Here is a 13709-nt window from a genome sequence, read left to right as displayed (position 1 = left end):
TAGCACAAGTGATGGAAAAGTTTCCGGGGTCTTTCAACTTAGGTGGCATTTTGTTCATGATGATCGCACTACAATTTTCAGTCAAATTGATTGTCTCCACAACATCACAAGTCCTCTTTCCGCTCAAAATGTCTTTGAGGAATTTGGCATAATTAGGCATTTGGTTGATCACATCGGTGAAAGGTAGAGAAAGGTGAAGTTGTTTGAGCATATCAATAAATCTCCCAAATTGCTCATCCAATTTGTGTCTCATGAATTTTTGGGGATAAGGGAGCTTGGGTTTCACAATCTCTTTCTCTACTCTCACCTCTCTTGGTGTCTCAACCACAACCTCATCTAAAGATGCTCTACTTCCCTCATTCTCAACCAAAACTTCTTTATGGACCTCCTTGTTATCACTCCTCCTAGGCAATCTCTCCTCAAGAACCTTACCACTCCTTGTAACAATAGAATTCACGAGTTTCTTGGGATCTAGGCCTTGGGAAGGTAAAGAAGAAGGGCTTGCTTGGTCTTTCAAAGCACTAGCAAGTTGAGAAATTTGGTTTTCGAGCATTTTGTTGTGGGTCATCATTTCATTGAACTTCTTGTCACTAACGGCCATATATGTGTTCAACAACTTGGTTTGATTTTCAATTATTTCCTCCAAATTGGTCCTATAAGAAGATTGTGAATAGGAATTTTCACCTTGAGTCTTTGGAACAAATCCGGGTGGGGGACCTCTTTGAGAATTATTTTGAAAATTGCCCCAACCTTGATTGTTCCAATTACTCCTATTTTAATTTTGACCATAACCTTGATTATGGTTTCCACTACCTTGGTTATGATTTCCATAACTTTGTTTTTTATTACCATAATTTTGGTTTTGAGTTTGACTACTATAACCTTGATTGTTATAGTTTCCACGAGAACTTTGGTTCCCTTGGTTCCTATAACCACCACCTTGGTTATAGTTGTCAAAATTTCCTTGGTTTTTGTAATTCCTATTCGATTGACCTCTTTGATTATCAAACCTTTGCACATTATTATTTGACACATAATTCACATGCTCACTCTCACTATTATCAAAATCATCACCACATTCCGGAGAAGCATGAGGGCAATTACAAGAGTCATGATCATAAGATCCACATGCATCACAAAAAAAGCAACCACTAGGCATATTATTTGAAGAGGGAGGGGGTTGAGGGTTAGAAAAGGTACCTTTCCCCTTAAATTGGGAGGGAGCATTCGAAGCTTGAGAAGAAAAGGGACCTTCCAACTTGGCCTTGATTGCGGTCATTTCTTTCCCCATATTTGTCATTTGTGAGGATAAGTTGTTGATCGCATTAAGATGGTCTATAGAGTACACCGAAGAACCACTCTTGGTAGTTGAATCCCTCTCACCATCTTGCCAATCTCTATAGTACTTAACCACGTCCTCTATAATGTCCACCACTTCCTCTTCCGTCCGATTCATTATGGGACCTCCGTCACCCCCATCGAGGCATGATTTTCCTTAAAGACTTAGGCCACCATATTGATAAGTTGGAATTCCGTGGTGGAGACATTCCCTTTGATACTCTTTATACCTCTCCCATGCTTCGTAGAGGCTTTCATTAGGTCTTTGCTTGAACCCTTGAATCAAAGCTCTAGCCTCCGCCGTTTTCTTTTGTGGGTAGAATCGGGACAAGAATTCCTTGGTGACTTCGTCCCACTCCAAGGATCGGCCTATGAGAGAAAATGGAAACAACTTTAGCCGGATGAATTCTTGAGAAACTCCGTTCACTTTGATAGTATTGCAATAATTTTCGAACTCCTTGAGATCGTTCAACGGAATCTCATTCTTAGCTCCGCTATACTGTCTCCTTTCGATCAAAGAGATCATAGCCGGCCTAATTTCGAAGTCATTCGCCGGTGTTGTAGGTGGAGCAATTCCACTCTCAAACTTGTACGCACCGGGAATTCCCAATTCTTTCAAAGCAACTCTTGGTTGATCTCCCATGCCTAGTTCCTCTTCAAATCCTTCTTCGCTTGAAGAACTAAATTCAAAGGATCGACTAGCAATTCTTCTCCTTGAAAGAGTCCTTTCGATTTCCGGGTCAAAAGGTACAATGGATCGATCACGAGCTCTATGCATGCAAAACTTCAATGAAAATATTAGTAGCACGGCTACAAATGTAGCCTTAAGAAACAAAATCTTTTTGTATTTTTTTTCAATTAAAATGAAATAGACTCACCAACTAAAGCTAAGCACCAATTTCACTCCCCGGCAACGGTGCCATTTTGATAGAGGAATAAACTAGTCGTTAATTGCTTATCCCAAAATCAAACACTATTTATAAAATCCTAAACCAACCTAAAACAAGTATAGGTAAATATAGGGTTGAACCCAAAGGAGTTAGTTGGTGTTATCTTTAGCCTAAATTAAGGTATTTTGGAGATTGAAGTGAGAAAATGGTTGGTGTTATGATAGCAAAATTAGACTAATCAAGTAATTCAATAAGCTAAATGCTAGGGATATTGGTTCCACATGCTAGTTCAATAATCGTGCTAATCGACAATTTCTTCGTTTGATTCAAACATTGCAAAGGACAGACAATAGTAGCAATCAAGAGAGTTCAAGAGCTATCTCCTAGAGGCCAAACTAGGGGTCACTATGAATGGCTAATCAAGGAAATTCACAATCAAACTCAATGAATTAAAGCAATTCTCAAATTGATTAGTCATGTCATTAAGAAATGCAATGCAATCTAGATTAATCTTATAGGTTGATCATTCCTAATCTAATTAATCACATGAAAAACTATGTCAACCAATTTAATTACAACAATTCAATCAATCAAAGATCATCAACTAGCACAAATTATCAATCAAGCATGCTTCCCCTTCTCCCTAGCAACTAATCTACTCACTAATCATGGTGTAACTCAAGAACAAATCACTAGACTTAGCATTGATCATCATTCTAAATCAAAATTAAGAGAAAGCAATATCAACTACAATATCCAATTCAAATCCAAGCAATACTAACCATCTAAGATGAAACTAAATCAATCAAGTAAGAGATGAACTAGAAGAAGAAAATCTTACTAACATTAATGATTGAAAATGAAGAAATCCAAGCTCAATTGATCCAATGTTGAAATACAAATACAATACCAAGAACTTCTCTCTAACTTCTCTCTCTAAAATTAAGCTAATGAAAAATTATCTAAAAGCTATCTTCAAAAAAGGAATTACAAGTGAATTTATAGGCAAAGAAGAAAAACGGGATTCTCGCGCCCTCTCCAATAAACCCCGCACCCGCGGAAAATTGGGTACGGAACCCATTAAAAATTCCGCGGGCTTCGTGGGCAACACCCGCGCCCGCGGGTCTTCTAGCCCGCGCCCGCGGCAAAAGCGCAGCGAATCCCCTGCTCCCAAAGGGTGATCAGAGGGTCGCGGTCTATCTGGTACGAGCGAACTCTCCAATCTACCCGCGCCCGCGGCAAGCCCTCGGCCAGAACACTGAGAGTTCTTGGTCGAAATCTGCCACTTTTGTGCATATGAGCCCGCGCCCGCGCCAGACTGGCAGGGCTTGATGCCCTCTCCATGCCCTCTCTGAGCCCTCTCTAAGCCGATTATTTCCTCCTTGCTTAGTCAATATAGCCCATCTTGATTCCCTTGTAGAGACAAATCCTATGTACCTACAAAAACAAACAACAAAAAGGAATAAAAGGGAAAAGGAACAAAATAAAAGGGAAACACGAGGAAAACACGAAAACACAAGGAATGAAAGAAAGAAAGGGATTAAAGGAAAAAGGACCAAAAATAAGATAAGAAAGCATAAAAAGGAAGATGAAATCATCCTAAAAGAATACCCTATGAGTGCCATAAATGACACTCATCAAAAAGCGGGCTTAAAATTCCCGCGCCACGGCAGGAATCCACCGTGTCACGGGAATCATTCCCATCTGACGGTGGGATTTCCCGTGACACGGGAAACTTGTTGTGACACGAAAATTTCTGTGTCCTTTCCGCGTAAACCCTTAACGCGTTTTCTTCCCCGTTTACTAAAAATTTCCCGCATCACTCAAAAATTGCACCGTGGCACGGGAATGTTTCCTGTCTGACGGTGGGACTTCCCATGTCACAGTACAGTTTTCCGTGTCGCGGGATACATTTTTATAGTTTTTATCATTTTAGGGTTCCGTGTGCTCCCTCAGCACATTTTCTCTATAAATACCCCCTCATTTCTGATGTACGGGGTATCAATTAATTTTCTAGTTTTTTCTCTCTTCTATGCTCTAGCCTAAACACTAGCCTACCCTTCTTCTTTCAGAATTCCTTCTTCAAGTACTCCAAGGAGTCCATACTTTACTCGTCGTTATGTCCTTAAGCCAAGGCGTGAAAGGTAGAACTGTTTGAGGGTTTGGCCCCAAATCAATCCTACTTAATTTAATTTAATTTAATTATTGTTTTATTACTATTTCTTTGAAGTTACTAACTCGTTTATTATTTTGTAGTTGCAAACAAACAGAATCAAAGTAAGAAATATGTTCCTCTTATTTCTCTTATTTTTCTAACGATTTTATATTGTTGGAATTATTGCTAAATTGCTTTCAATATTAATGCTTATTTATTGATCACTATATTGCATGTTAAAGGGAATATGTAATTGAAAATCACGCCTATAAGATAATTTGGACAACCGGTTTAGGTTCCTTTTTAATCTTGTTGTTAATTGAAGTGATCACAAATATTTTAGAATTATGTGTTGCATTAATATTCCACCAATTTAGCTTAATAATAGATTTGAGAAAATTGAATCTTTGTTTGTATGCCTTTGAGATCGCAGGAATAACTTTTCACTATAAGAATCGAGTAGAGGCCAATACGGGCGAATGTGACTCCATGACTCACTTCGTACCATCATCCCCGATCCTCCTTTCGTGGTTCCGAACCATATGGAGTTAGTAATCTCATGTATTATGAATAGGGTGTAACCTTCACGGGTCAATCGTTGTTGCCTATCGTTGTCCCTTATTTGTGGTTGCCTTTTTATGATCCGTGAACGGTTTACAAGTTCCTTAAAAACTTGTTGGCGGCTCCCTACTTTCCTTGTCCCTAATTATATACGTCAATTCCCACTTCCTATGAGTGCCAAGCATATTCACCACATGCTTTACGTAGGCGCACTTCGAGCGACGCCTACACCATGCCTTTGACCTTAGAATGGCATTATGTGTATCTTGGCTTATGGTATGCTTACGTGATTACGTGACTATATGCGACATGTTAGGATGCTTTCTCTCTTTTCCTTAGTTTGGTTTAGGTTCCCAATTACGAAGTTGTCTCTTCATAATTTTGAGTCATATTCAAAAAGGGAACATAAAAAAAATTAAAAAAAATGATGGCAAATATATAAAAAAAATGCCCGAATAAAAAAAAAACTTTACGACCCCAGCCAACACAAGTGATTCAGATGCACGCGCGCAGCTTAGTAACTTGCGTGCGCCTACTGTTACGAGCCATTTTGATTTTTGCAAAAACAAATTGGCTCGTTCAAACAATATCTTCATTGAAGAATTTTTTAAAGGTGATGTTATCCATTTGAGTATATTTTGCGTTCTTTCTCCTTTTTCTAAAAACAAGCGTATCGATTTACTTATCCTTTCTTACTTCTTTTAGGGCCGATTTTCAAGCTTAGGAACGCAGACTCCTGGGCGCTCGTATTCTACGTTTACCATCAAACAATTCACCCCTTTCAAACCACCTTCCCTCGACAACTATTCCTAACCCAAAAACAATGTCAACCATCGAGCAACTCCAAGAAGAGATTGCTCGCTCGAAAGAAGAAAATGCTCAAGAGGCTGAGGAAAGAAGAATTAAGAAAGTTGAAAAGGCTGAAAAGAAAAATGTCGAGACTCTAGCCTTGCAACAAAATATGGAACAATTACCCGTCAAAGAAAATTCGTTAGAGAAGCTTGTTCTTTGTTCCACCTTGGGGAACAAGTACTTCGACGCCAAAAAGTTTGCTTCTCCCCCATGACTTGCTTTACCGGAAAAGTTTGTAGCTACGGACTTGCCTATATTTAAGGTGACCAATAATCCACAAAACCACTTAATGTGTTTTACTGGCACCATGATATTAAAGGGAGTTCATCCTAAGCTTTATGCTTTGACTTTCCCTTTATCTCTAGACCCAACCGCGAGAGAGTGGTACTATTGGCTAGATCCAAAATTCAAAACAACATGGGAAGATGTAGTTTCGGATTTCATTACCCAATATGAGAGTAACGTAGAGTTCAAATCGACTCTACGTGAACTTGAATTGCTTAAGCAAGGCGACGATGAAGGTTTCCTTGCTTTCTTTGGTAGATGGTGAGAAAAGGCAGCTCACCTTGCCCAAAGGCCACCTGAACTTTAGTTAGTACAAAAGTTTATTGACAATTGTCATGAAAAGTACAACAAGCATCTACGTTACCTTGGTTTATATACTTTTCAAAAGGTCTATTCTTAGGCTACTAGGATTGAAGATGATCTTACTAAAGAAAAAACAAACAAACCTTATCATCATCAACCTAGGAATAACTATAAAAAGGGGAATGATAATACTTCATCCTATATTAATGTATTTGCGACTTCCACACAATATAATAACAGTAATGATCCACAAAGAAGATGGAAAAAAGAAAGAAAATTTACACCATTTTCTATGAGCTATAAAGAGTTATTAGAAAAATTGTGCGAAAAAGGTCTACTTACACCAATAGGGCTACCATCACCCCCTCTACCAGAAAAAAGGTACGCCTAATGGGATGGTAGTGCTTATTGGGCTTATCATAGGGGCGTTGGGCATGACACCGAACGTTGGTATGTCTTAAAACACAACGTAAAAGATTTAGTGGATGATGGGAGAATTCCCACGCCTAAACCTCCCACTAGGGGTATTTCAAATTTATGAAGACCATATGGGAAATGATACGTTCAATCCTTTGGACTATATCACACCTATAGGGAAACCTCTAACCAAACACTCATAGGGGCAACTAATGAAGTGTGTGGGTTATGGGACGACGACTTTTAAGACTTATATGTCTCTAAGTATGCCGCCATCCCACCTCCATTTTGTCTATAAAGTGAAACAAATGGAACGCTTGATTGGGATCTGTAGACACCTATTTGTGTCTCCCCAAACCAGAACCGGTGATGAATACCTTTCACGTCGAATCATAACCGAATGAAGTGAAAGTGTGGAATGTCTAGTGTTGCAGTTAGTTTTTTTTAATTCTTTCTTTCTATTTCGAAAACCTATTTTATGCGAATATCCAATCCAGTTTATTGTGGTCAATGAATAGGGTCCAATAATAGTGTAGTTGGATGAGGCTCAAAAAGAGCTTTCTGATGAATAATTAGGAAGTTATGGCCAAATTACTAAATTGGGCCCAGTTTGATCTTTATATGTGGCCCAATGATCTAGAGGAGGGCCTATTATGAATTATCATTCCTATTGCAATTAGGATTCATCTAGAATGAATACCTTTCACGTCGAATCATAACCGAATGAAGTGAAAGTGTGGAATGTCTAGTGTTGCAGTTAGTTTTTTTTTAATTCTTTCTTTCTGTTTCAAAAACCTATTTTATGAGAATATCCAATCTTGTTTATTTTGGTCAATGAAAAGGGTCCAATAATAGTGTAGTTGGATGGGGCTCAAAAAGAGCTTTCCAACGATATATTATAAGCCCAAATCTGATGAATAATTAGGAAGTTATGGCCAAATTACGAAACTGGGCCCAGTTTGATCTTTATATGCGGCCCAATGATCTAGAGGAGGGCCTATTATGAATTATCATTCCTATTGCAATTAGGATTCATTATAGTCTTCTAGAATCTTCTAGATGGTTCTTTTGAATCCTAATGTGATTAGGATTGATAATTAAGTTTTATGAGTTTTGGAATAAAAGAAGTGTTTTAAATGAAATTACGATTTTACTCCTCGTACGGACTTTCACGACTTAATTTTATTAAAATTAGAAAACGTGTGGAAAAATCGCCTGCAGCGCCGAACGTCAGGTTGTCGCCTCGCGACAGACCTTGTCGCGCGGCGACAAGGGTTGTTGTGGCGACAACGACGTGTTTATTCCTTTGCAAACTCCGATTCTTTTTTATCTAATCAGGACTATTTTCATTATAAATAGCGTAATTAGAACTTCGTTTTTCATCATCAATTCTCCATCTAATTCTCACCAACTCTCATCAAGAAATTCTTGATATTCTCTCTCTCCCTTTCTAAAACAACTTTTTATAAACAAAATTCCGCACTCACAAGATCTAGACACACCCTAGCATAATTCAAAGTTGTCTTCGCCCTAGACGTGAAAGAAAGAGGTACGATGCATTCAAGTAAGTAATTTAATTGTTTAATTGATATTTTGATATAGAAATCATGTTTAGATTGTTATTTTGATTCCTAGTATCATGTTCGGATGTTTTATTGCTTCCTAGTATCATGTTCAGGGTAACAATTAAAAATTCCTAATATCAATTATGAGTAAGAGAATGCTTCCTATGTCTTTCCTAATATTCATGTTGGTATCATGTTAGGGCTAACGCTTTGATCTTTATTGTTTAGTGACATGCTAGGGTTTGTTATTAATCTTGTTAGTATCATGCCTTGGATCTTGCTTTTATTATTCTTTAACATGATTATTTTAATAATGAGTATTGTTATGTTGCTTGCTTTATATTTATTATTACTGCTTGATCACGCCTTTTATGCATGTTTAAAGGGAATTTGTACTTGTAATCACGCTTTATAAGATAATTAATAATCTTGTTTAGGGTTAATTTGATTATAATTTAAGTGATCACCAATAATAGATTTATTTGTGCATTAATATTCAACTAACATAGATTAAACAGGTTAAGGGTTAAGCTATTAATTGCATGTTAGTCAGAAAGCGCACATGAATACGAAAAGAATAAAGTAGAAGCCTATTATTAGGGCAGGTTCTTTCTCTTTTAGATTGGATTTGTACCTTCATCCCCAAACTTCCAGTCTTGGTTCCAGACCTATTGAAGTTAACGATCTCCTGGATCGTTAAGGGGTGTAACCTTCACCCTGTGAACGGTTTACAAGTTCATAAAACTTGTTGGCGACTCTTTTGCTCTAGCTTCCTTCCCTTTGGACGCCACCATGCTTAAGTGTATGATCATAGTGGGGTTCAAATTTGGGGTAATGCTTGAAATATTTCCTACAGTGTTTGGCGACTCTGCTAGGGAGGAAATCTATCTTAATTTCTGAAATTTATTTCGGCAATGATTTAGAATGAGTGGATGAGACTCGAAAAGTTCTAAGTATTTCATGTGCGTAATTTTTATTAACATTATTGTCATATGCATAAAAAATGTTCTCAATTGAAAGACCACCCGTAATGAGTTCAAAACATAGGATTTTTATACAGGTAGGAAATTTGAGGAATATCTTTCACAACTTGAATCAAATAATACTGTGAAAACCTGAAAATTTTAATAACACAGACAGCTGCTGAGGCATGTAGGAACTGGCGTCTAGAAAACAGAGCATGTCGCCGAAGATATGGCTCTATCGCCAGGCGACAAGGCTCATATCATGGCGACAGTCTCTAATGGCTGGCGTTGCGTTCTTCCAATATCGAGCCAGAAATTTGCCTTCTTGTTTCGACCAGTTCTAGCACTGTTGGCTCGATTCTACTTCGTGATTGAGTTTTCTCACTTTTCTTAAACCCATATGTGTTCTACATATGAACATAAACCTCTGGGAATTCATGCTCCATCTACCTGATTGAACGCTCTGAGCAACAAAGGGTACATCCGAGAATGTAGAATTCACCAAACCATGGAAAGTGAGTTTAACTCGCGGGGTCCCATCCACACGCGTCAACCCTTCCAAAGGTTAAGCTTCCGCGCGGTGCATCCGGACTCATAACCATTGACCCTGTTTGACTAACCGATATACTAAACTTTAGAGAACTAGAGCCATGGTTAGGTTGCAAACTCATTGCATCATATTATGCCTACTTGGTTACCTGTGCATTATTTGTTGTGCATACTTTATGTGTTTTTCCTAACCGTTTGTTTGACTTGTGTTTAAGCCTAAATAAACTGATTAATGACTAAAAGGACTTTTCTTAATTAATTAATTAATTAATTAATTAATTTGAGTAATCAAAGTTTAATAAACTAATCAAAACTGACTTAGTACGACTTTAAGCCTGTCCCGTAGAGTAAAAAATACTGAAAGTAGTCCCAGATTAACGTTCCAGTAATGGCGCAAAAATTTGGGATGTAGCACCAAACGCTGCTGTGCGACGCCGTGCGACAACTCTGTCGTCTGGCGCTGCACTGCAGTGTGCGGCAACAGTCATGCTGCTTTGGGGACAGTTTAGATTTTTGCTCGAATCATCAGAACGAGTCTAATTAAACAGCTTATTAATCAGTTTGGTTATTTTTTTAATAGCAATAACCTCATTTAGTCCTTAATTAAGTCTAAGCACTTAGTCTCATGGTCATACACAAGTCTTAGCATGTCACCCACACTCACTAGTCTTAGCACACACTTTGCATATGTCACAATAACCATATCTTAGGTTAATGCATGAGTCATTTTCCGTCATTTGAGTGGGGGGTCCAATCAATTCCCATTCTCTTCCACATTCTCTTCCATGTTGAATAGAGATTAAGTCAAAATAAATAATAAAAAAACTTATCCCTAATTTCCCTTTCCACAGTTTAACCTTTTGATAAACCAGTCGGTCGAAAAGGAAAAGCTAAGAAGATAATGGTGAGTCAAGAAGAAGTTAATGAGCTCAAGAAGCAAATGGCTAGTGTTACTGAGGTGCAAAGGACCTTAACCATCCAAATCAATGACCCTGTGAAGAAACAACAAATGGAGCTCATGCAAAAGAGCTTGAGCAAGATATCTAATGACTATAGGTTCCAAGATATTAGTTCGCAAGGGGTCTCTGGGAACAAGGAGCTTCTTCTGCAGAAGTTCAATGCCAACGACATCCCAAAATTCAAGGCTACTAACAACCCCTATTTCCATTTAAGAGCTTTTCAGACCATAATGAGCATTAAGGGGGTTGATAGGAAAATCTTTCATTCCTTGTTATCTCAATCTCTTTAAACCGTTTGTCAACAATGGTTCTTTTCCCCTTGACAAAGAGAAAACCTCTTCTTGGGATTCAATAACAAACACTTTCGTAGATAGATATAAGTGCAACATATAAGACAAAACAGACCACAGACAACTTGAGATGTTAAAACAAAAAGAAAACGAAGGGTTCACTTCTTTCTTCAACAAATGGAGGGAAATTTCTGCTAACATGGTTAAGGTTTCTACCGAAAAAGAATCTGTAAGGATGTTCATCAAGAACCTTCAAGAAAATTATGCAAAGCACTTAAAATACCAACACAACTTGAATACTTTCAAGCCTGTGTATAATATAGGCATTGACATTGAAGATGACCTTCTGAAAGATAATAGTGCAAAAGGAAAGAAGAACGCCCATCCTTCTTCTTCCTCTCCCATTAACGAAGTACATGCTACGAACACCTCTAAACCACGAATCCAAAGGTCGAAAAGAGTGATCGACTCAAGAAGTACTTCAGTAGATGGTGCTTTTGTTGGCCTAGTTAACAAATTGATTCTTCGTCAACCACCTTGATAGGTGGATAACGTCGAGCCATGACGTTCAATATGAACTTCCCGAGAAGCAACCCGGTTTTCTAGCCCTTTCTTTTGATTTTTCAAATCTTTCTATTTCTTTTATTTTTTTAGAAATTTTCTTATCTTTCTTTGTTTTCTTGGATTTAGGTACCTCGGAAATGAGTTGATTAAGATTTTTAACAATTTTGGTGAATATTGAAGGTTTCAAGAGGTTTGAGGTAAATTCAGGTGAAAGAGAAATTGATGTGCAAGTGCGCTCTCGTGCTTGCGTTCTGGTGAATTTTAATCACAAATAAGTGATTTTTGGAAAAAAAAATTGTGATTTTTGGTCTGCCCCCCCGGTGGGTATCACTTAAGCATGACGACGTGAGCGTCAATGAGAGCGTGAGCACAAGAGTAAGCACAAGAGGGAGCAAGCCTCCCTGGCCTTGGCTAGTGCGCACGCACAATGAATGTGCGCGCACGCACCAGTAGGGTCAGAGATTCCCTCTTCTTTTCGTGAAAAACCCAAGCAAAAAATCCCCCTAGCCTCTAGCTGGTACGCACGCACAAGGGGGTGTACGCGCGCACATAAGCAAGGCCTGCCCACCCCCCTTATTTCGTGCCTCAATTCATAGCAGCCCCCTCTTATTGCACTCTCTCCCCCCCCCTCCCCCGACCTTCTTTCCCCCGTCTCCCTTTCACCCTTTCTCATCTTCCTTCTTCCAAATCAACTCCAAAAATCATCAAATTACTCATCCTAATCACATCCCTCACAAATTACAACAATACTTTAATCAATTTCATTAAAAAAAAAATCATAAATTTTGAATTCATTTTCAAAAATATGGGTTAATATTTTAAAATTTTGGGTAATTGATTTTGTGTTTGGAACTTGGTTCTTGGTGTTCTAATTGGTCTATCAATAGTGGGAAAATTATCATTTGTAACAGGCTATTTGTAACGGGCAAAGCTATGCCCGTTACATTAAACATATTCGTAACAGTCAAAATTATGGTCTGTTACAAATATATAATATTCATAACGGACAAAATCATACCCATTATGAATATTATATTATTTGTAACGGGCAAAATACCACCCGTTACAAATCTATATTATTTATAACGGGCATCATAGGTCCGTTATGAGGTCAAGCTGATAAGCTAGAGGAGCTCATTAGTTATTAGGAAAATTTGTCAGAAAAAACCTTTTAAAAGCTTCATTTTGGAAGAAAAAACCTTTTAAACGATTCTTTGCTTAAAAAAACCACCACGATCACTTTTTTGGTTTAATGAAACCTCATCCCTCTTTTCCGGCGTTGAATCCAATTTCAGGCGTTGACTCCAAATTTTCCCTACTTACACCCAATTGTAATTATATTGCACTCCCTCTTTGTTTTCCCTCTTAAGTCTTTCCCCTGCATTCCCTTTCTCTTTTCTTCAATGAATGCTCTACAACACCATACATCAAATTGGGCTTCAATCTCTCTATCATCTGCTGCGCCATTAATACTTCAACCACAACCTGGGGTAAGTGTAAATTCATCAATAATTGACTCGAAATCGTAAAAAAATTGGGGCTTTTTTTGCTGCTGTCAATGGCTAAAGGAGGAAGAAAGGGGATTGTTGCTAGTTGTTTGGTGGTGGTGCTTAAATATAACACAAAACTTGCTTGGATTGTTGAATTTCTTTACTAGAATTGTTCAATTGTTGCCCTACTTTGTTGAATTTCTACAATTTTGTTTGTGTTGGAGTGTTTTAGGTTTAATGGTAGAGTGAATTAAAGAAGACAAAGGAGAACTAGAGTGGGTGCTACAATGGTGAATTAAGCACTACAATTGTTGAACAAATTGTTGAAGAACCCTAATTTAAATTACCTATCAATTGGTATGATCTGGGGTAGATTTGCACTAATTTTTCGTTGGACTGATTTGGGGATATTATAGAGGGGAAATTAGGGAGAACAAACAAAAGAGGGTAAAACACCTAAAAATGGATGCAAGTAGGGAAAATTTGGAGTCAACGCCTTAATTTAAGAGTCAATGCCGGAAAAGAG

Source organism: Chenopodium quinoa, unplaced genomic scaffold (genome assembly GCF_001683475.1).
Source record: "Chenopodium quinoa cultivar QQ74 unplaced genomic scaffold, ASM168347v1, whole genome shotgun sequence".
NCBI classification, from domain to species: Eukaryota; Viridiplantae; Streptophyta; class Magnoliopsida; order Caryophyllales; family Amaranthaceae; genus Chenopodium; species Chenopodium quinoa.
Note: the sequence above shows the minus strand (reverse complement) of the source record.